The 22,976-nt window shown below is 37.7% G+C and overlaps 1 long non-coding RNA gene across 1 annotated transcript in view; it reads left to right on the forward strand.

Annotated features, from left to right (window-relative positions):
• Positions 1 to 22,744, forward strand: part of LOC306642454 — a 32,793-nt gene extending 10,049 nt beyond the window's left edge. Inside the window, exons 2-3 of the long non-coding RNA XR_013758533.1 lie at positions 15,181 to 15,326; positions 22,549 to 22,744. This is a non-coding gene — a long non-coding RNA (uncharacterized lncRNA). The remainder of the gene's footprint in view (positions 1 to 15,180; positions 15,327 to 22,548) is intronic.
• Positions 22,745 to 22,976: the final 232 nt, after the last annotated feature.

Consider the following 22,976-nt stretch of genomic DNA (forward strand, 5'->3'; position numbering starts at 1 on the left):
TCACAATGGATCAAGGACCTTGAAATTAGACCAGAGACCCTGCATCTTATAGAAGAAAAAGTAGGTCCACATCTTCACCTTGTTGGCTTAGAATCAGACTTCCTTAACAGGACTCCCATAGCACAAGAAATAAAAGCAAGAATCAATAACCAGGATAGATTCAAACTAAATAGCTTTCTCTCAGCAAAGGAAACTATCAGCAATGCGAAGAGAGAGCCTACAGAGTGGGAGAATATCTTTGCCACTCATACTTCAGATAGAGCACTAATTTCCAGAATATATAAAGAACTCAAAAAGCTCTACACCAAGAATACAAATAACCCAATCAACAAATGGGCTAAGGATATGAACAGACACATCACAGAAGAAGATGTACAATCAACAGATATATGAAAAAATGTTCAACATCTTTAGTAATAAGAGAAATGCAAATCAAACTACACTAAGATTCCATCTCACCCCAATTAGAATGGTGATTATCAAGAATACAAGCAACAATAGGTGTTGGAGAGGATGTGGGGAAAAAGGTACACTCATACATTGCTGGTGGGACTGCAAATTAGTGCAGCCACTCTGGAAAGCAGTGTGGAGATTCCTTAGAAAACTTGGAATGGATCCACCATTTGACCCAGCTATCCCACTCCTTGGCCTATACCCAAAGGACTTAAGATCAGCACACTACAGAGATACAGCCACATCAATGTTCATAGCGGCTCAATTCACAATAGCCAGACTATGGAACCAATCTAGATGCCCTTCAATTGATGAATGGATAAAGAAACTGTGATATATATATATATATATATATACAATGGAATATTACTCAGCTATAAAGAATAATAAAATTATGGAATTTGCAAGCTAATGGATGAAATTGGAGAATATCATGTTAAGTGAGATAAGCCAATCTCAAAATTCCAAAAGAGGAATGATCTCACTGATAAGCAGATGTTGACACTTAATGGGGGGTGGGAGGGGGACAAGAATGGAGGAAAGAGGGACTGTATAGAGGGAAAAGAGAGGTGGGAGGGGTGGGGGGGAAGGAAAAAATTAACAGAATGAATCAAACATCATTACTCTATGTAAATATATGAGTATGCAAATGGTATGCTGTTACTGCATGTAGAAACTGAAACAACATGTATCCCATTTGTTTACAATAAAAATAAAAAAAGAAATGAAAAACTGAGATTAAGCAAAAATGCATCTAAACACTATTTTTTAGCCTTCACATTAAATGTTTGCCTGTTATGCCTTTCCTTTCTACTCTCATGAAAATATTGGAACCTGTAATAATGTTATTGAAATCAACATTTAAATTGCTGATATTATCAATTGCCATTTAGAATTTTATTTTTGAAGTGTGTTTACTTTATTTCTTTTGAGATTCCATAAAAATTTTTTTCTGTGTTAATACTCTTGAATGAAAAAGCAGCTTTAATATATAATCATGTATTACATTCTTGGTTTTTAATAAATCTTATTCTGGGGGTGGGGATATAGCTCAGTTGGTAGAGTGCTTGCCTCTCATGCACAAGGCCCTTGGCTCAGTCCCAAGCATCACATAAACCAAAATTTCATTTTGCTTATTCCTTCTTACCACCAATAGTTTAAATTTCCTAGTACTTAATACCATACAGATAGGAAACCTATATTGTAATTAAAAGAGCACATTTATGAATGTGAAGCTAGAATTTGGGAAGTGACTAAAGTATTTTTCTTCAAATCAATGAAAGAATAAATATTTTGTATGTCCAATACATAAACTCACAGCAAAAGGATGAAAGCAGATGTGTTAATACCAGAAGGCTGAAGACATTCAAGGTATCACAGGAAATAAACAAATATTTTTATCATAAGTTTAACATTTAGCTTTGTAGTAGTGAATTTATCATCCATTGCTAAATTTAAATTAGCATTTAAATTAGAAATGTAGACTTGCACATTTGAGGACAGTAATTGCATTCATCTTTTCATTAGACCTGGCCTTTAGTAGGTCAAATTTCCCTTGGGTAGAGAAACCAAGCAAGTGTCTACTCTTGATCAAACTTTCTCATTCTCTGTGTATTTCCACAACCACACCCACTGTTCCATGCATTGTACCCAGAAAAGAAACTTGCATTTTAAAGCAGATAGTCAAGTGGTATTGAAAATTGGTGGAATATATGCATATATATTGAATATATTAGTTCAATGAGTTATAACACATTTACCAAAATATATCTACAACATACATGTGCTTAATGAGAGACTGTTGAATAGTCCCTTAAAAAGTTGTCTTGCAATTTTGCGTACTGGAGTTGAGTATAAAACAATCAGAGTGTACAGCTTAAGAAACCAATTTCATTCCTTCATAGTAGTACCACATTCATACATTTCCCATGTGTTAAAGGGATGAATACCCGAAATACTGAGATTTTACTATGTAGACTTTTAGATATACTGTGAACTTGGAGTTTCAGAACCATAGCATATTTATGACCATCTTAAAGTTCAGGTTCATATCATTTTCTATTAAGTTAATATTTTAACACTATTGTAATTTTTTATAAGCTGATATTTCATCTCTATAACTTCTGAAAAAGATACTCAATGAGTTTCATTCCTTTTCAACAAACTGAAGATTGAAGTTTGCCTTGTTATTTGACTCAAAGTAAAAGAAAGTAAAATGTAAGAAAACTAAATTGGGGAGTTGTAGCTTTCTAAATGCATACGAAATGTATCTTTCAATAATGGCAGACTTTTGAGACTTACATTTAATCTCTATAATTTTGAAAACACAAATATTATTAATTATGCTTATCTGAATTTTACTACTGTGAAAATGCACAGCTGTCAACCCAATCATATGTATAACATATGTGTGTACATATATATACAGGGAAAATTGTAAAGCAGTAAACAAAGTTTTCTTATGATTAAAAATAAAGAAAACCTTAGAAGACAGACAGATCTCCCATGTTCTATGATAGGCAGAAATAATATTGTCAAAATGGCCATACTTCCAAAAGTTCTATACAAATTCAGTGCAATTCCAATTAAAATCCCAATGATGTACCTCATAAAAATAGAGCAAGTAATCATGAAATTAATTTGGAAGAATAAGAGACCCAGAATAGCTAAAGCAATTCTTAACAGGAAGAGTGAAGCAGGGGATATCACAATACCAGAACTTCAACTATACCACAGAGCAATTGTAACAAAAATGGAATGGTATTGGCACCAAAGTAGACAGGTAGATCAATGGTACAGAACAGAGGACACAGAGACAAACCCAAATAAATACAGTTTTCTCATACTAGACAAAGGTGCTAAAAACATGCAATGGAGAAAAGATAGCCTATTCAACAAATGATGCTGGGAAAACTAGAAATCCATATGCAGCAGAATGAAAATAAACCCTGTCTCTCACCCTGCACAAAACTCAACTCAAAATGGATCAAGGACCTTTTAATCAGACCAGATACCTCCACCTTAGAGAAGAAAAGGTAGGTCCAAACCTTCATCATGTTGGCTTAGGACCAGGTTTCCTTAACATGACTCCCAAAGCTCAAGAGATAAAAGCAAAAATCAATAATAGGGATAGATTCAAACTAAAAACCTTTTTCTCAGCAAAGGGGCCTATCAGCAATGTGAAGAGAAAGCCTACAGAGTGAGAGAAAATTTTTGCCACATATACTTCAGATAGAGCAGAATCTATAAAGAACTCAAAAAACTTTACACCAAGAATAAACATGATTAAAGTGCAACATTATCTTCTAAACTAAATAAATAAATTTCAAATTAAATCAATCTAAAAGAATTCATAAATATAAGTCCCTCATATTTTTTCTGCAAGATTGATTTTTATATTCTTTAAAATTGTCTTTTTCATATTGTGTCCCTTTCAATTTTCCTGATATTTCTCTTCATGCATTAAAATACTAATTTTAGTAGTTAAAAACCAGATAGAGTTATAGCTCTTGTGTATAGGTAATGAAAGTGCTTTTATTTCCCCTGAAAATGAAAGAAAGGTCTATAAAAATGACACCCAAGTAACAAATTTGCAGGTCAAGAACATTTAAATGGTTAAATGAGATGCTGAATTGGTGTGATCCTAGGTGGCATTTCAGAGGTCTTAGTAGAGCCCATTAGTCTTAGGAGTATGGGTCAAATTTCTCAAATTGGAACTTTGTTATCATTTGCATTTTGGTTGCTTTTTAAACAGGTGCTTTTCTCAATTACTATTTTATCTTTGCTATCCTTCTTTAGTTTTAGTTTTTGTCTTTTAAAAGAGATTATAAATTCATAAATCAATCATTTTTTCCCTGCAGATAGTTTTTGAAGGTGTTATTTTGAGCCAGAGAAGTTTTATTGGGTTTGACCAGCTGTGGGTCTATGCCTTTGGAGGGACTCTCTCCAGGAGCTTTGCTCTGCAGAGGAATTCACCCGTGCCAGAGGCCAGTGCATCACCCAAGATTCAGTCTGTGACTTTAGACAGGACTGCTTTAATGGGAGTGACAAAAACCCAGCAACTCGGGCTGGGGAGATAGCTCAGTTGGCAGAGTGCTTGCCTCACAAGCACAAGACCCTGGGTTCAATCCCCAGCACTGAAAAAAAAAAAAGAGAAGAACAGCAACTTGCTGTAAGTCAGCTAATAGCTTACTTGTTGACCAACTTTTCCCCCCACAACTGTTGGATTTCAAATAGCCTTTGTTTCTATCAGGGAAAAGTCAATTTCTATGACATGAGATGAATGTGCATTCTCACTTTAAAATTATGAGTAATATTCCTTTGGTGGTCTCTATGTTCATGTTGTGGTGCTGGTTGCTAAGGTAGCAAAATCTTTCTATTGGTTTAAAAATAGTTATAATTAGTGTGTGTGTGTGTGTGTGTGTGTATGTACTTTGGTTAAAGAAAAAGATGGACATGAGAGATAACCTCTTTGTACTTTCAGTTTAGAGACACAAATTATGGGTTGTTAGCCTTCATTAAATGTTATCATTTTCTTTATTAATTTCTCCTCTGGGAAATAGACGAGAGAGTGAATAAAGAGGAGAAGGGCTACCATTGCCTCTCAGGCAGCCAATGTGATTGTAGAAATCACTTCAGACACCATTGGCAGTGATGAGGGCAGAAAAAAAAAAAACAAACAAACTTTTTTTTCAGGCCTTTTACAAAGAATCTTTCATAAGAAGGATGACAAGAGATCCCATTACTATTCAAACCCAATCATGTTTCAAATACAATAAAATTTCAATTTACAACCCACATGAAGGTTCTCATATGAGGTAACTTAGCAAGCAGATTCTTATGTCTTTTTAGCAACCATGAATTCCAAATAAGTGAATACATTTTCTATACCACAAGTAAGGGCTTTTGAAAAATATATTAAAAAATTGACATTTATTTAGCTGCAGCATTTTATTTTAGTGAGATATTTTGTTGATTAGGAAGAAATATTTCAGTAAGATAAATGTCACCTTTATAATGAAAATATCTTTGTATCCAGTGCTTCTCCTGGAGTGGGAAGGAAGTATTTTATTAACAGCAGTAAATAGGGACACTTCAAGGAGATGATGGGAAAACAAGGGAGAAATACTTCTGGCCTGATTATAACCAGCAAATCAATTTATTCTTTAAACACCTCACTTATTAAGCCAAATAAGCTACTGACCTATGTGATCTCAGTAGAGTTTTGAGGTAGTTTTCTTCTTTCATTCAAAAAGAATAAAGTAAGAAGAGTTTATTTCTCTAATATATGTCATATTCCTTTCTATGCTTTTTTAAATTTTTAAGAGATATTTTGGTACATTTCTGTGGGGGAAATTCATCTTTTTGACAGCTTCTTGATTTAAACAACTGAAAAACTACATATTTCTTTGGAATTATACATTGGAATCTTAACTTCTTTCCTTCTTTTTTTTTTTTTTTTTCCATGTAGTGAATGATCCTATGTTATCTTCCTTTTACAGTTTTCTTAGTAAAATTCCTGTCTGGAGTATTAATTGATTTTAGCACTTGATTTTGGACACAGTGTCCAACTTCTCTTCTATTATTAAAGTTTCATTGACTGCTAAACTGGCATTTTTTCAATAGAATAGATCTCAATACTATTCTTCTATTTCCTTGGGTGAAGGAGGGACAGATAGCTGTGTTTTTCAACACAGTCTCACTTGGTCTTTTAAGTATCCCCAATAATATAATCTCTCACTTGTCCAATGAACACTTTCCTTATTTGCTTGGTTGAGATCAACTCAATAGAGGGAATATGACATATATTTTAAAACATTTCTATCAGAATAATTAAAATATAGCATTGCCAAACAGATCTAAAAGTCTACATCAGAAATAATTTACACATGAAATAGATTTAATTTTCAGACACATAATACAACATAGATGAACCTTGAATATATCACACTAAATGAAATAATTCAGACACAGAAGGAAAATAGTGTATGGTAGTGTTTTTATAAGGAACCTAGACTAGTCAGCTTCATATAGACAGGAGGTTTGATGGTGCTGTTGAACAGAGGGGAAGGGATGATGTAGTTGGGGTTAAATGGGTATGGAGTTTCAACTTGAGGAGATGAAAAATCTAGAGATGGATGGTGGGAATGGTTTCTCAGCCATGGGAACATACTTAATGCTACAGAACTTTGCACTTATAATTATTTAAAAAGAAAAATTGTGGTCATGTAAATTTCACCACAATAAAATACATTCATACACACACACACACACACACACACACACACACACACACGTGCACATACACACACACACACAATTTTCAATGATGATACATGGAAAAGATTATACATAAATTATTTTCCACTATGATCCAAAAAAGATAGAATGATGGATAGATCTGTGTTGAAGCCAAATGATTTGGGAAATTCTGTAGGAAACTGCTCTGTTTAATATGTAGATCTTTCAGATAACTTAAAATGCTAGTATAAATTGTAAATCTTCACAAAGGAAATTGGCATAATATTCAAGTGAAAGAAAAGTCAGGTGACTGTACAATGCATTTAACTTTTAACTGTCATATTGTCATTAGAATTCTTTCACATTTAGAAAAAATAATTGTTGAATACTAAAATATTTCCTAAGGGGAAGAGAAAGACTGTATTCATCTATATAGTTTAGGATATCAATGATTCTTATGAGTTTTCAATAAATATTAACAAAACATTTATAGTTATATTCATTAAAATCTAATACATGCTCACTAAATGACATGTTCCCCATTCACTTACCATACATAGCTTTTTTTTTCTTTTATTATAGAGAACTGAACTTGAGGATTCATACTGTAATTTCTATGATCTAGAAATTTGCTCAGCTGCCACAGTGAAATTCTTTCCTTGTGCCCATATGCTACCATGGTTAAATATGTATGAGAAGGTTTTCTTTTAATCTGAAAACATTGCTCTACCTGATAGAATCTGAGAGAAATTTTTCTGAAATGGTGAATAGCATCATAGCTCATGCTGTGTTTAGAGATAATTAGGTCTATTCTATAATCAAAGAAAATTAAAAGAAAAGCAACAAAATAATCAAAATACCTGTTTATTAGTAATGTAATTTCTTTATAACACAGATCATAGTTTTTTAGATTTTACCTTAAATTTAATATTTAATGTACTTTATATGATGGGTGTTTAATAGTTGCCAGTATGCATTTGATCCTCCTGGCTTTCTTCAGGTATTTATTACTTCACCTTCAACTTTTTGAATTATGTAGGGGAAATATTATTAATTGAATAACCTCAACTTGGGCACTGGAATTTGACCTATATTTTATAGTGCAGTTTAGTTCTAGAATATTTAGCTTTTAAACAAATTCCTTTTAAATGTACTGGAACAAATGTAAGAGGTAATACTTGCCGAGAAATTCACCAAGACTTTTACAGAGTTGCTTGCACCATATTGTCACAAATCTTCATGGAAATGGATTTTAAAAATTAATTTCAGTTTTCAAAAGACAACCATATTTAGTGTTCTGTGGAAAGCATGAATGACATTTTAACTGATAAAACATATAGTTAGTCAAAGAAATGGTTTGAACTTTTGTCCCAAAGCCAAAATTCCAAGATTTGTCCAAAATTATTTTTATCCAAAAGCTTGTTCACATCTGTGTGACTGAGTTACAGGTCTCAGTAGTGAAGTATGTGTCTAGAGATGGGCAATGCATGGGTCAGGTGTGGCCTTCCTTTTTCACTCTCATTGGTCTTAATGCTTTTAACATCAGTGCCTTATTGAGGAATTAGAATGTCTACTTCAGCAGTCACCTAGAGTGAAGATTATTGTTCATATGTGCAGCAATCTATAACTTATCACCTCAACAGAGCAATATTAAACTTATTAAATTTCCCTGAGTAGGGAAAGTGAAAGAATAAAGAAGAGATATTAATCATTATGCTAGGACAAGAAGAAGAACCTGGGGAATCCTGGCTTAAGCCAGACATGTGGTCATCTTATCCTTGGAATATTTCTACATGAGGGAAGTGTGTCTCTAAGAATTAGGTATACCCTGGAGAATCAGTGGAAAAATTCCTTGGCTAAATCCACACTTAAGAAACTGAAACATGCCTAAAATATTTTGAAAGTCAGGTACATATTGGGAATCATGGATATTGCCAAACTCTACCAACAGGCTTAGGAGAAATGTGAGGTAGCCTCAACATCGGCAAAGTTCACAGAGGACCAAGGCACTGAGCAGACAATGCTCTAAATTTCCAAGGAGATAGTCACAGCTTGTTTGTAGGTGCTTATGACTGGGTCAATAAACAGAACAGACTTTCCTTCAAGGTGTAACTTTTATCAACAGTGGTATCCTATGAATGCTGTAGCCAAAACTGAGAAAAGGAAAATACATTCAGGGCAATAGATTTCCAGTTAAGTAGATGTGAACCTCACTTTCTCACCATATTGGTGCATCATTCTTAATGTGCAACACCTTTTCATTATTGTAAGGTAGTCAGCTTAATTGTTTTTATTTTGGAGAAAATTCATTCAGAGGAGAAAATAATTGCTTATAAAGACTAATAAATCTTTTGTTATATATCCATTATTTAACTTTGAAATAGCAAGGCTTTGAGATCCTAACATTTCCTTGTCATGCACAGTATTTTTATGTGCATTCTCATTTGTGTACTTTACTTGATTTTTTTATTTAAGTACATTCTTTTACTTTACAGCCAAGGTTTCTCTGCTTTGATCCTCACCTAAAGATTGGAGACTTGAGAAGTGGTCAGCTTCCCTCTCCTTTTCCTTTATTATAACATTATTTAGAGTCCTTCTTATCTTACTGTCTAGCACAATGAGCTTTCCTAGGCTCTGACTAGTGTTTACCATAAGACCAACTTTCATGAAAGAGATTACAAAGAAACTCATAGTGAAAATGGGATTGACACTGTCTGTATCGCTTTCTCAGAGCTGCCATAATGAAATGACTCAATCTGGGTGACTTAAAGAAACATAATTTTTTTTTCAAATTCTGGGGGACAGAAGTCTGAAATCATGATGTTGGCAAGGCCAAGCTCCCTTTAGTGTTTCTAGGGAAAGATCCTACTTTGCCTCTTGGTAAGCTTCCAGTAACTCCTGGCAATCCTTGGCTCTTCCATTTTTTTAAGTAGACTATTATAATTAAACATAGTTTGGGGTTCCTTTAGACAAAATTATACATACAAAGAATTTGATTTGAATCCCTTCCACCCTCTATTTCCTCCCCCCTTCTTCCCTCCTCTACTCTACTGATCTTCCTTTCATGCCTTTGTGTATTTATTTTTATTGGACTTTCTACACATGCATGAAGAAAATATTCCCTTTAGTACATGTGTATATGTATATAATATGATTATTTTTTATTCATTCCATAACTTTTACTTTCCCTTCTTTACTCCTTCCCTGTCATTGTCTTGCTGCTACTCCTCAGATCTTCCCTGTATCTGTATGACATCCAAACCCCTTCCACGTCCTTCTTTACTTATTTTGCTTTAATTTCCACATATGAGAGAAAACTTTGGACCCTTAATTTTATGAGTCTGGCTTATTTCATTTAGCATTATTTTCTCCATTTTCATTCATTTATAAGTGCCATTATTACTGAATTTAAAATTCCATTGTGCAAATATACCACATTTTCTTGATCCATTCATCTATTGACAGGGATCTGGGTTGATTTCACAATTTGACTATTGTGAGTTGTGCTGATATAAACATTACAGTGTCTGTTTTGCTGTAGTATGCTGATTTTAGTTCTTTTAGAATAATATCAAGGAGTGGGATAGGTGGGTCTTAAGGTGGTTCCATTTCTAGATTTTTTTTTGAGGAATCTCCACACTGCTTTGTTTTGTTTGATTATTCTGTCCATTTATTGATGTTTTTTGGCATTGAGTTTTCTGTGTTTTTTATAAAAATACTTTGTGTTATTTATAAACTGCTACGAGTAGCTAGCAAAGATTTTTTTTTCCATTCCATAGGATTTCTCTTCACTCTCTTGATCATTTCCTTTGTTGTGTAGAAACTCTTTGATTTTATGGCATCCCACCTATTAATTCATGTATTTTTTTCTTTCTTGAATGTTAGGGGTCTTTTTGAAGAAGTCAGTGCCTACAACTATGTTATGAACTGGTGGCCCTATTTTTTTTTTTTTTTTTAGTAGTTGCAAGGTTTCTGGTCTAAATTCTAAATCTTTGATTCAATCCAATTTCCTTTTTTTGTAAATTTAAAGATAGGGATCTAATTTCATTCTACTACTTATAGATATCCAGTTTTTCCAGCACCATTTCTTAAAAGGCCATCTTTTCTTCAAGGTATATTTTTGGTATCTGTGTCAAGTTTCAGATGGCTGTAAGCAGGTGAATTTGCCTCTGTGTCTTCTATTCTATTGCAATGATCTCCATGTCTACTTTGATTCCAATACCATGCTGTTTTTACTACTACAGCTCTGCAGTATAAGTTGAAATTGGGTATTATGATGCCTCCTACATTATTTATTCAGAATTGCTTTGACTATTCTGGGTCTCTTATTCTTACAAATGACTTTAAAAATGGGTTTTTTTTTCTAGTTCTGTTAAAATGTCATTGAAATTTTAATGGGCATAACATTGAATCTGTAAATCACTTTTGGTAGTATGACCATTTTGACAATACTAATTCTGCCTATCCAACATGGGAGGTCTTTCTGTCTTCTAAGGTCTTCTTCAATTTCCTTTTCAGTGTTGACTAGTTTTCATTATGGAAATCTTTCATTTCCCTGGTTAGATTAATTCCCAGGTATATATGTATATATAAATTTTAAAGATATTGCAAAAGGGGTGGTTTTCCTGATTTCTTTCTCATCTGAATCAATGTTGAAGCATAGAAAAGCTATCAATTTATGAGTATTGTTCTTGTATCTTGCTACTTTGCTAAATTCATTTATCAGTTGTAGGAGCCTCGTGGTGATATTTTAGGTTTTCTAGATATAGTTTCATGTCATCAGCAAACAGTGATAGTTTGTCTTCTTTTCCTATGTATATCACTTTGATTTCACTCACTTGCCTGGTTGCTCTGGCTTGAGTTTTGAGAACTATATTGAACATAAGCAGTGAGAGTGTACATCCTTAACTTTTACTGACTTTAGAGGGAAAGCTTTCAGTTTTTCTCCATTCAGATGATATTGACTTTGGGTTTCCCATATACTGCCTCTATAATTTTAAGGTAAATTCTCTCTACCACTGGTATCTCCAGTGTTTTTAACATGAATTTTTTTTCCAAATACTGTCTCTGCTTCTATTAAGATGATCACATAGTTCTTGCTCTTAATTCTATTTCTTTCATGAAATACATTTATTGATTTGCATAGGCTGAACCAATCTTTCATTCCTGGGAGGAAGCCCAGTTGGTCATGATGTGTTATCTTCTTAATGTGTTTTTGGACATTGTTTGCTAACATTGTTTGAATTAAGGATTTTTCAATCTAAGTTCATCATGGAGATTTGTAGTTTTCTTTCTACATATTTTTTTTTAATCAGGGTTATTCTGGTTTTGTAGAATGTATTTGGGAGTGTTCCTTCCATTTCAATTACATGAAATAACTTGAAGAAGACTGAGACTCCTCTTGTAGCAGAAATAAGTTGAAAATACATCTTTTCCTGGACTTTTTTTGTTAGTAGACTTTAATTAATTGCTTTTTAAATTTTATTACTTGAATTGGTCTGCTTACATTTTCTATATCTTCCTAGTTCAATTTGAGCAGGTCACATGTGTCTAGAATTTTCAAAAGTCTTGTTGATTTTGGAGTTTACTGGGATATAATTTTTCAAAACAGTTTCTAATGATTCTCTGAATTTCAGAAATGTCTGTGGTGATATCTCCTTTTTCATCTATGATTTTGTTGATTTGGGTCTTCTCTTTTTTGGGGGGGCGTGGTGTGTCAAGGGGTTTATCAATCTAATTTATCTTTTAAGACAACTCTTTGTTGCATTGATCCTGTGTATTTTTTTATCCTTGATTTATCAATTATGGACCTCATCTTTAATATTTCCTGTGTTCTATTGATTTTGGAGTTAGTTTGTTCTTTTCCTAAGGCCCTGAGTTGGAGCATAAGCTTATTTATTTGAGAGGTATTGTTTTTGATGTAAATGTTCAATGTAATAAATTTTCCTCTTACTATTTCTTTCATTCTGTCCCAGAGATTTTAACATTTTATATCTTTATTTCATAGGTTTCTAAGTATTTCTTTATATCCTCTCTCATATCTTTTTTGATTCATTCTTAATTTAAAAAAGTATTGTTTAATTTCCATGTGAGTTTGTTTTCCATTATTTTTATGGCTGCTTATTTCTGTTTAATTTTATTATGGGATGGTAGGATGCCTGGGATTATATGAATTCTTATTTTTTAAATTTTTTGTATTTGCTCAGATTACATTGTGACTTAGAATATAGTTTATTTTGAAGTCACCCCATATTATTTATTAGGGGTATATCTGAGATTTAATGCCAAGGAGTATTTTTTTAGGATAATTGGGTGCATTGACATTGGGGGTATATGTATTTATTGTCATTGCATCTCCTTGCTGGATTGTTCCCTTTACCAGAATATAATGGTCTTTGTCTCTTTTGATTAATTTTTGCTTCAAATCAATTTTGTCAAACATGAGAATAGCTACTCCCACTGTTAACAGATTTCATTTGCATGGAATATTTTTTTCCTTTTACCATTTTCCTGAGAATGACTTTGCTTATGAGCTGAGTCTTTTTCAAATGGGATATAGTTGAATTTTGGTTTTTGATTCATTCTGCTAATCTATGTCTTTCAGTAGAGGATTTGAGACCATTTATATTCACTGTTATTATGAATATGTATTGTGGTTTACCGCCATTTTGATTTTTTAGTATGTTTAATTCTGTCTTGATTCTCATTTAGATGATTAGTCATGTATTGTTTGTCATTTATTTGGGAGCTTTGAGATTTGTTTTTGGGTTCCTCTCTGTTCAGTTTATCTTTCAGATTTCTTTATAGTGCTGAATTGGTTAACATAAATACTTTTAGTTTATTCTTGTCATAGAAAGTTTTTATTTTCCCACTGAATATGGTAGAGAACTTTGCTGCGTATAAGAATCTTGGTTGGAAATTATTTCAAGAACTTATAAAATCTCATTCCAGGCCTTTCTTGCTTGTACGGTCTGAGTTGAGAAATAAGAAGTGAGACTTGTTGATTTGCCTGTAAATGTGACCTGTTGTTTCTTTTTTGCATCTTTTAATATTCTTTTCTTATCTCTATGCTAGTCATTTTGATTATAATGTTTCTTGGAGAACTTTTCTTATGAACATGTTTATTTGGGGATCCTGTATGTGGATATCTAGGAGGAAAAACTGGTTGTGGTAGATCTCAGCTTCCAGCCTCCTGGGATACACTGTGGTAGCACAGTTTTGGGTAATGGCAAATTGTGTTTCTGTGGCTGGTGTATTGCAGAGTTATAAACTGAAGATTTCAGTAACTGGGATTTAGATCGGATGGAATTTGGAACTATTTGGTGGGTGTTTGAGACATGCTTCACCTTCACTGCTTTAACTATGAAATACCTGGTATCTGCCCTGGTGTTCAAATCCTCACATGTAGCTGCCAGCAACAATGGGAGATTTCTCCCTTGGGATCCCGATCATGAATGGTCCAGGCAAAATTTTCTGTGTTTATTTCAGTTTCTCTGATTCAGGCAACTTCTTGGAATTTTCTGCTGCTAGGGATCCCTATCTCCGGGTGTTGGGAGCATGCTGGGTATTGGGGTGCTTTTGCAGGAAGGAAGTGTGGCCACATGAGCATATACTTTCCCTGGTCATAGAAATGCAGCATATGACCACCCTCTCAGGTAGCACTGAGCACACACTTTCCAGGATGCAGAAACTCAGCTGGCAATCCCTTTTCCTGGTGCCACTGGTGATGCTTTCCCAGGCCATGAGGTGCACTGGAAGTCTCTTCTCTGGCAGGACAAGCTCTTTCTTTCCCTGGTGGTGGGGAGTGCTGCTATAGTCACTTTTTCCACAAGCCATTTTCTGTGCCCCAAATGCTTCGTCCCTTGTAGAAGTTATTTCTGGATTTGCTTTTGCTTGCTTTCAGCTGTGTTGAGGCAGCACATCATGACTGGATGCATGGTACAGCAACACCTCTTACCCCAGGACCAGGAAGCAAAAGAGAGAGAGACCAAGAGGAGAGGGCTGGGACCACACTGTGCTCTTCACACCATCCTGCCAACAGTGACCCCAAGACTGCCCACTAGACCCCATATCCTGAAGGTCCCACCATCTCCCAAAAAGGCAACACCTGGGAATTAGCCTTTAACACTGGGCCTTTGGAGGACACTCCAGATCCAAACTACAGCACCACAGGAGGGACTCCATTGGACCACCTGGGTTACGTGCCATCTGCCTGGCTGGAGGAAATGTGAACTGTGAAGTGCCATGTCCAGCCAGCGTGAGGACACCTTTGCTGGGTGGGGTCCTCTGTCTGGCTGCTCATCACCCCAAAGAATGTCAGGAAGGACCATCATCTGAAAGACAGAGTTATGTCAGCAAGAAAAGAATGAACTGATGTCCTTCACAAGGGCAAAGAGAAGTGGCACACATGTGCCTAAGAAGGGATACCCTTGGGCTGAGTGACTTCCAGATGGCATGGCAGCATGGAGCATAATTAAAGCTTTGCAGGACTGACTAGAAAGAAGTGGTGGCAGGCTAAGAGCTCTCGGGGGAGTGGTGGTAAGCCAGCTTCAGATGAGCAACTTCACAGTGGTGGTGCCATTCCCCCAGCACTGATGGTGATGGGCAGACCCATCAGGCAGCATCAGCCACATGTGAGACTGGTGCTATGGATTTGTTTTGTGGAGACTCTTTTTGATTTAATTAGTAAATAATTTAGCTTTGTAATTATATACCAGGTTTTATGTTTTATATATTTTGCTGACACATAGCATTAAATTTAGGTGACTTCAGGCCCCGCTACTCTTCCTGTATAAGGGATGCATATGTCGGTCAATTCTGAGTTGCTGGCATCTCTCAGTGAGAGTCACTGTTTTCTTCTCCAGACACTAGCATTCCTTCCCTCCTGGCTCATGTGATTTAGTGGTAGTCCTCTAGACCAAGAGCCCTTGGAGTGGGTGTGAACTCTTTGGGAGGCCTGCGAGGACCCTCTGATACCCTCGTTAGTATGCATGCCCACTGCTGGCCACAAAGGCCACATTGACCAGCTCTAGCCACGGGATATTTGGTAGCTGCAAGTGCCAGAGTGGAAAATAAGGTGAAACTCCTGGTTTAGGGGGCTACCTCCCTCAGGCACAGACCCAAATATGCTGGTTGGTGTGGGGTCTAGTTGCTAAAAACTGGAGAGGAGAACTTTGGTTGGATCTGCAGCTCAACCAATTGCCTAACTGGGTCTCAACTTTGTCTCCCTTTGCTTTGACTCCCTGATACTGACCATGACAGACGGGGAGTGGGCCACCCAGGCACTCATTCCATAAGGATCTTGACTCCTCACTGCCACTTGCTCAGGATCTACTCTGATCCATCAGTCCTGAGGCCCAAGGCCTTCCTGGAAGACAACAGGAACCTGGGATGGATAAATAAAAGCTAATATGCTCACTGGGCACCACAACTGGACTTAGGAAAAGTCAGGTTGCCACCAGTAGCTCCACCAGAAAATTCACAGCAGTTTGGAAATGGTATTTACTAGATTTTGTGCAAGCACATGTTTAGAAAACAATAACAGTGTGATCCTTCTGAATCTTGAAAAATGTAAGTCGAATTGTTGGATTTTTAATTTTTTTTCTCCCTCCTTAATTCGCCAAATTAACATTTAAGAGCACCCCCTGACTTGGTGCCATGTCCTCAGCCTACGGCCTTGCCCCTGCAGGACTGCTGATCATCAGGCACTGCTGCTTTCCTCACCCCACTTTCTCAGAGACTGTGACCCTCTCTCAGCCTTCAGGGGGCTGGCTTTCATGTCATCTCTGTGGAGCAAGAGGGTCCAGAGCATTGCTATGTGCAGCATGGGCTCCTGAGCACTAGGCCCCAGGGGTCAGGGGGTTTTACATCCTGGACTCCTAAGCAGCACTCTGACAAACAATCTCCTGTCTTTGGGGAATTTTCTGTACTAGGCTGTATGATGAAATATTACCTGCAGTTTTACTTAGAGGGAGAAAGAAAATATTCTATAAGGAAGCTAAAAAGTCCTGTCTGCTTTGGATCTCTGGTTATTCCAGACAGGAAACCTGTTGTTGCACCTGAAGCTTCTGGCAAGAGGACCAACTCTGCCCTCTAAGGACTGTAATCTATAGCCCTTGGAAAGTAATATTCCAGGGGAAGAGGACTGGGAAGCAGGGAGGGGAGCAGCAGACATTCTTGCAACTGTAATCTATCATCCATTTCCCTAGTGTGTGGAAAAACAGGATGGGATTATATTTGGATTTTTAAAAGACCATGATCCTGGAAATGTTATTAATGGTAGTACTTGCATGAAATTAAGGATTCTGACCTCATTTCAATTAGAGAAATGCCAAACTACATAGTTGCACAAAACTTGTTGCCCAGATCAGAAACCCAGTTTCTGAGTATCAGAAAATGGTGCAAAAGAACCAGGAACTTAGGGGAACAATTCAGTTTTAAGCTTTGAAGTTCCCTCTGGGTGTCTGCAACTTTCTATTTTTGCAAATATGTTCACTTTTGATATTTAAATTTCCCAGAGTGGCTTTTCAGTATGCTAAATACTTGTTTTATTTCAAGTCCCAGCCAGTGCCAATTCAAATGTTTTTTGCATTGACTATCATTTAAATACGAAAACCTAATAGCACTGTTTAGTGGGAAGTCTCAGATACTTCAGTTCTTGGATACATGGTAAATTTCTGTAAGGTACTTACGGGTTTCAAAGAAGCAGCCATGTAGAACAGACAACACATCATTTCTTTTATTCAATCAAGCACCCAGTATTGTATTCATTAGTTGAATTAATAAAATTAAGAAAGACAAAAATTCCAAATTACCTCTAACTCTTCCAGCTTAGTACAAATTCATTAATTTAGTGATTTGTAGGTAATGAGGTTTTAGGAGTCAGTCAGATATCACCTGGAATCAAATATCATTAGAAGTCTAAATTAGAATCAAAGACACAGTCAACATTTTCCTAAGGACAGATATGCTACTGGAAACAAAACACCCCAAAATTTGCCATCCAGTTTTCTACAGGGAAAATCAGGAAATCAAAAGAACAAAGAAAAACACTCAGGAACACTGAAATTTCAGGGTGAGTCTAGGGAACATTTCATCCAGTCCTTCTAGAAAAAGAAATACAATACTTGTTTCTCCTTGTGGAGGAAGCATTTTAAATACTTTGCTAAGGTGTATTTTAATTGCTATTTCAGAGGAATAATCGTCATTTACACAAACACCCCAAAATTAGTTATGAGTTAACTAAAAAGAATTGTAAGCAGTTGGTAGAACAAATGAGTTATGAAAGCAGTTAAGGAGATACAGAAAAAGCAGAGGCAAACCAGCAGAGCACAGTGGGGGAGGCTCGAGGGTCCTCCTGTGGTACGATAAGCACCTCCTTAGGGCCATGTCCAGGCACAGCCATGTCGAGGTTCATGCTCCTCTTGTGAACCTGGGGGCACAGTGCAGGGCATGACAGCACCACATCACCACCTCCTGTCCATGTCTGCTGCACCCTTCTGCAGCCCCCTAGGGGTCCAGATTCTGCACACCCTCTCTATTCTTGGCACTATCTTGTACTTTGTTGGGAACCCTTCTAAAGGGTGGGAGGTGGGACCGTGTCCCTTCTCGTGGGACCTGGTGTTAGGTTGGAATTTGAGTGACTATATGAGGAAAAGTGGAGCAACTGAGGCAGAGGGCAGTGTGCCAAAACAGTAACCAATCAAATGGGCAGAAAAACTCCACTGACCCTTGTATTCACCTATCATTCAGCAGGACCCCTGCCCATTCTGGCCTATAAAGACACTGGGCAGCCAGAGCCATGTGTGATTTCTCTGGTTCCCTACCCTTACCTGTACCCCAGAGAGCTGGGAAGTTAGCCCGAGAGCCAAATTCCAATAAAGCTTGATTTGGTGACTTTCTGTCCAATTTTATATGGCCACTAGCCCTGCTCCTGAGCTTACACCTGGGAAGTGAGAGGAGCAGCCCTTGTGTGCTGGGTCTCTATCTATGGCTACAGTGCTGTCCCAGTAGGCCAGACTATGCAGAAGGGCAGCATAGCAAAAGACCCACATTTCAGAAAGCAAACTCAAGGCGTGACTGTGGAGTCTATTTTTAGCTAGGCTGGATCCTGGCTCCCTTCAAAGGCTGCATCTACTGAGAAAAATCATTTAAAAGAAGCAGAGCTTCTGACTGCCTGGTGTCAGTACAGCCTCAGCTGGGGCTGCAGCAGGGGTCCCTTGTCTCCTACTGCACCGAACAGTCTTCAGAGAATATCTCATCCAGTGCCTGAACAAAGAAGAAACCCACAGGGAAGTCCTACACATCAGAAATCCAGAAACTGGCACAGAGAGAAGAACCCTTAATCCTGTTTACATGAATCTCCCACCTAGGCCTCACATTTAGTCTACCATAACTGTGAAATGTAAGGCCAACTGAGCGCAGCAGGTTTCTCTGAAAAGGTGCACCTGCTCCAGCAGGTTTGCCTGGGTTTCTTTGAAGCACAATTCCACACAAAGAACACCACAGGCACTGCTGTTTCCTTTAAAATATTTGTTGAGTTTTAGCTCAGGATATTTTCCAAGTCCTTGAGTTTTAAACAAGCAAGTATCATAAGAGGTTCTATTCTTCATTTATTAGTTCATTACATACAAACATCACGTACAGAAAGAAGGCACTGTGTGTGCTCCTTGCCGGAGACATGCAAGAATAAAATGACACAATCAAGGAGCTTAGACCTAGGGGCAGTAACTCATGTGCAAGAGTCATACAAGACATAAAAATAGATTAAACACAACAGGGAAAGAAAGATCACTACCAGGAAAGAATTTCAAAAAGGACACAGCATTTGAGTCTGACATTAAATAGAGGAGGTCTGATCTCTGTGGAGAACCAAAGGGCAGGTGAGCTGGGAGGGATGCAAACTGGAAAAGCAGCCCCAGCAGGGAACCACAGTGCATGAACAGAGATCAGTAGGTGGTAGAAGGGAAGCCAGGGAGGTGTATGGGATCTGGTCTCGAGGTTCTGGATTGCTGGGGAGGAACTTATTTCATGCTATTGTTATTTTAAATGTAACTTGTGGTCTTCACCCTAATACAATCAGTGGAGAGTTTAGGAAGTAAATCAAAAGGTACTATGTGTGTGTGAAAGCAAGGAGAGAGGGGTCTCTTCTTGCTGTAAAATGTGTGCAGAATGGCCCTCTTCTTCCACTGCCTGGCAACGGAGGACTGAGGCCAGGGCAGAAGGACCACCAGATGTGCTTGGCCTGTAAGACCTGTTAATAGAAGGGATGTCATTTACAAATGGCCCACTTACAGATGCCCTTTATTGTAAGTGGCGACCTGGAAAACTGTCACAACTGGACTCTGGGTAGACCAGCAGCTCACAGCAGGAGCAGGGAAACAGCGTTTCCCTTGGTGGCATCATTACGCACCAGTCAGCTGCTCAGAGATACGGGTTGGTGCAGAGTCTGCACTGCAACATGCTGGACGTTCAGTCTTATGGCTGATCTGATACCTCTGAAAGAAAATGCAATGACCTTTAATGAAAAGATTCAGATGCACACACAAGTATAGAAGAGAACAACACAGGCCCCCAACCCCTCACACAGATTCAGGAATCATCAAGCCCTGGCCAGGTCTGCCTTCCCTGTTTTCCCTTCTATCCTGAGACATTATAATGCCAGCTCCTGGCTCAGTCACTTCCTTCCCCCTACTTCAGTTTGCATCTCTTAGGTGCAAGCATGTTTTCTTAAAGAACCTTCAGGACGCTGACATGCTCAACCTTTAACAAACCTTCATATCATCTAATATCAGTCTCTAGTCAAACTGCGCCACTGTCACAAGCAGGTCATTTGTTCAGGTGGCTTAAGAGCTTGAACAGGGTGCACACATCACATTTGGGGGTTGTCTCTCTTGCTAAGGCTAAATTTGGAGCAGCCCTCCTCTCTTTGAGCCCTTGCCATGCCTTTGACAAGTAGGGTCACTCTTCTTACAAAACGTACCACCTCCTGTGTTGGCCTCTTTGCTTCCTTGTGTTATTATTCCTTTGTGCCACAAAATACATTTTTCAATTGGATATTGTCAGTTTCCTATATGTTAACATTTTCCTCGTGTATGGGCAAGAAAGCCAAAGGATGTTCCTCTAGTGGGATGGACTCAACCTGTGTTTTCAAGAAACAGAACTGAATTCTATTGCAGCGTTACCATTCATTGCCACGTGAATTTGTATTTAACCTCTTCAAGGTGGTTTGTTTGCTTCATTATGATTGCACCACAGACCCCCATGGGGTGCCATGAAAAGTTGTGGCCAGACTCTCCTGAAGGTCCAGTCTGATTGATAAGCTTATCAAGGCTTTTGGTTTATTTCACACATTGGAAGTTATGAAAAAACAGAACAACAGCTATCTTTTGGAGGATAAATAATATTAGTAGTAATTTAAAATAAATCCAACTTAGACCTAATTCTGCTAAAAGGAAGAACTATTAATTTCAGTCTTAACAGTCTAAGGCATCAGTCTTCCCTGGACCAGAGCAAAGGCTGAGGCAATGTGGCAGGCAGGCTCAGCCCCAAAGGGCAACCTCTAGTAAACCTCCCAGGGGCTTTCTGCAACCTTTGGAGTCCCTGGAGCAGGTTGTCACTGCTGCTGCTGCTCCACTGGCATCTCTGAACATGGTGCACGTTAATAGTGGTGCTTCACAGCTAACAACCACCACTTCATTTCTTCCACTTCCCCTTGAAGGTGTGAAAGGAGCCATGACTACGTGACTGTATACACCTTTCTGATATTTGCTAGCAGGATTGCAATACCATTCTGCTTGCTGGAGAGCTGTTAAGCAGTAACCCAGTCATTGACAATATTCCAGGAAGTGGGTGGTCATGCTCAAACAACAGAACAAGCTCCCTTGGTAACAGTGATCTTAGACTGAGTGAACAGACATCTCTGGAAGTCCAACAATCTGCACTTTGAGCATGACCTGAGGAAGTATGAGACAATCTGAGAGGATGCTCCCACAGTTTGTGAACCTGGGCTGGAATTACAGTTATGAAGAGTAAGTAAGCTGGTATTTTAACCCAGGACTATTCAACTTGAAGCCTGTGCTGATCCCACCATGCTACGCTTCTTGCCAATGAGTCTTTGTTTCCATGACTCCTCCTTTCAATCATGCATACCATTTGGCTTATCAATGAACCCATGCTTTCCAATCCCTTGAGGTGCTGCACAATTTCACTCTCCCCTTCCTTTCTGGCAGATTTATCAGTAGGGTGTAGGCCACTCTTTCCCTCCAGTCAGTAGAGGAGCCCTTGTTTACTCTCCACCCCCACCTCAGCTCCTGCATTCCTGCCCACTTGGCAGACTTTTCTTGCCCTTCTTTAGTGAATGAATTTCTAGTAACAATTTCTATAGGCTCATTTAAACTATAATGCTGAGCCTTGGTTCTGTTAGAATTCAAAAGCTATTTCTTATGCATATTGAAAGTAGCAATCATTTTCTGATGGTAACTCTGGCAGAGTTATGGGATGTTAAATTAGTTGAATGACAGCACATGGAAAAACTATTACTTCCTCCTTGCCAGAAACTGAGAAACAGAAAGGAGGAAAGATTGGGAATGAAACGATCTGCGTTTAAACACCAGACAAGTTAACTGAGGACAAAGTCATCTCATCTTTACCAGCAACAGAATATAAGGCAATGTTATTATGGTTCTGATTTTCACTGTGTTTAGGTGTGTGAGTGTGCAACCCAGATAGAAAAGGGGACATGTGGCTTAGATTCCAGAAGCCTCCAATCAAGTCTTGGGGTAAGGGATGTCTTTCTGGGCAGGCTTTTATCTGGGGTCCTGAATGAAAACCAGAAGTATCTGCTTCTCCTGACAGAAATCGTCACTCCAGGAATATGATGTGGTCTGCAGCCTTGAAATGCAAGCCTCTGGGAATCCATGGAGCACAAGGGAGCTGCTGTAGCCTGTTTCTCCAGGAATTTTCAGAGGTAAGGTTCCCAGCTTGTCACAGCAAGCCAGCATCTGACGGGTTTTAAACTATGGATGAGGGCTCTGACTTTGCTATTTCATGTTATTGAATTTAAAACTGCAGATTGTTTCTATCTTTAAAAAGAGTTCCTCTTAGAATTGTCTTAATTTAGCTATTTATTACATCCTCACCTTCTTGTTATATACTTTTACATGGGGAATGGGAGCACTAGTGTGCTTCCTCAACACACTAGTTGCTTCCTCAACAACAACACAGGCAGTCCTCAACTCACCATGAAGTTACCTCCTGAGGTAACTTTCACTGTAGGCTGAAAA

The sequence above is a fragment of the Sciurus vulgaris genome (genome assembly GCF_902686455.1).
Source record: "Sciurus vulgaris genome assembly, chromosome: 12".
Lineage (NCBI taxonomy): Eukaryota > Metazoa > Chordata > Mammalia > Rodentia > Sciuridae > Sciurus > Sciurus vulgaris.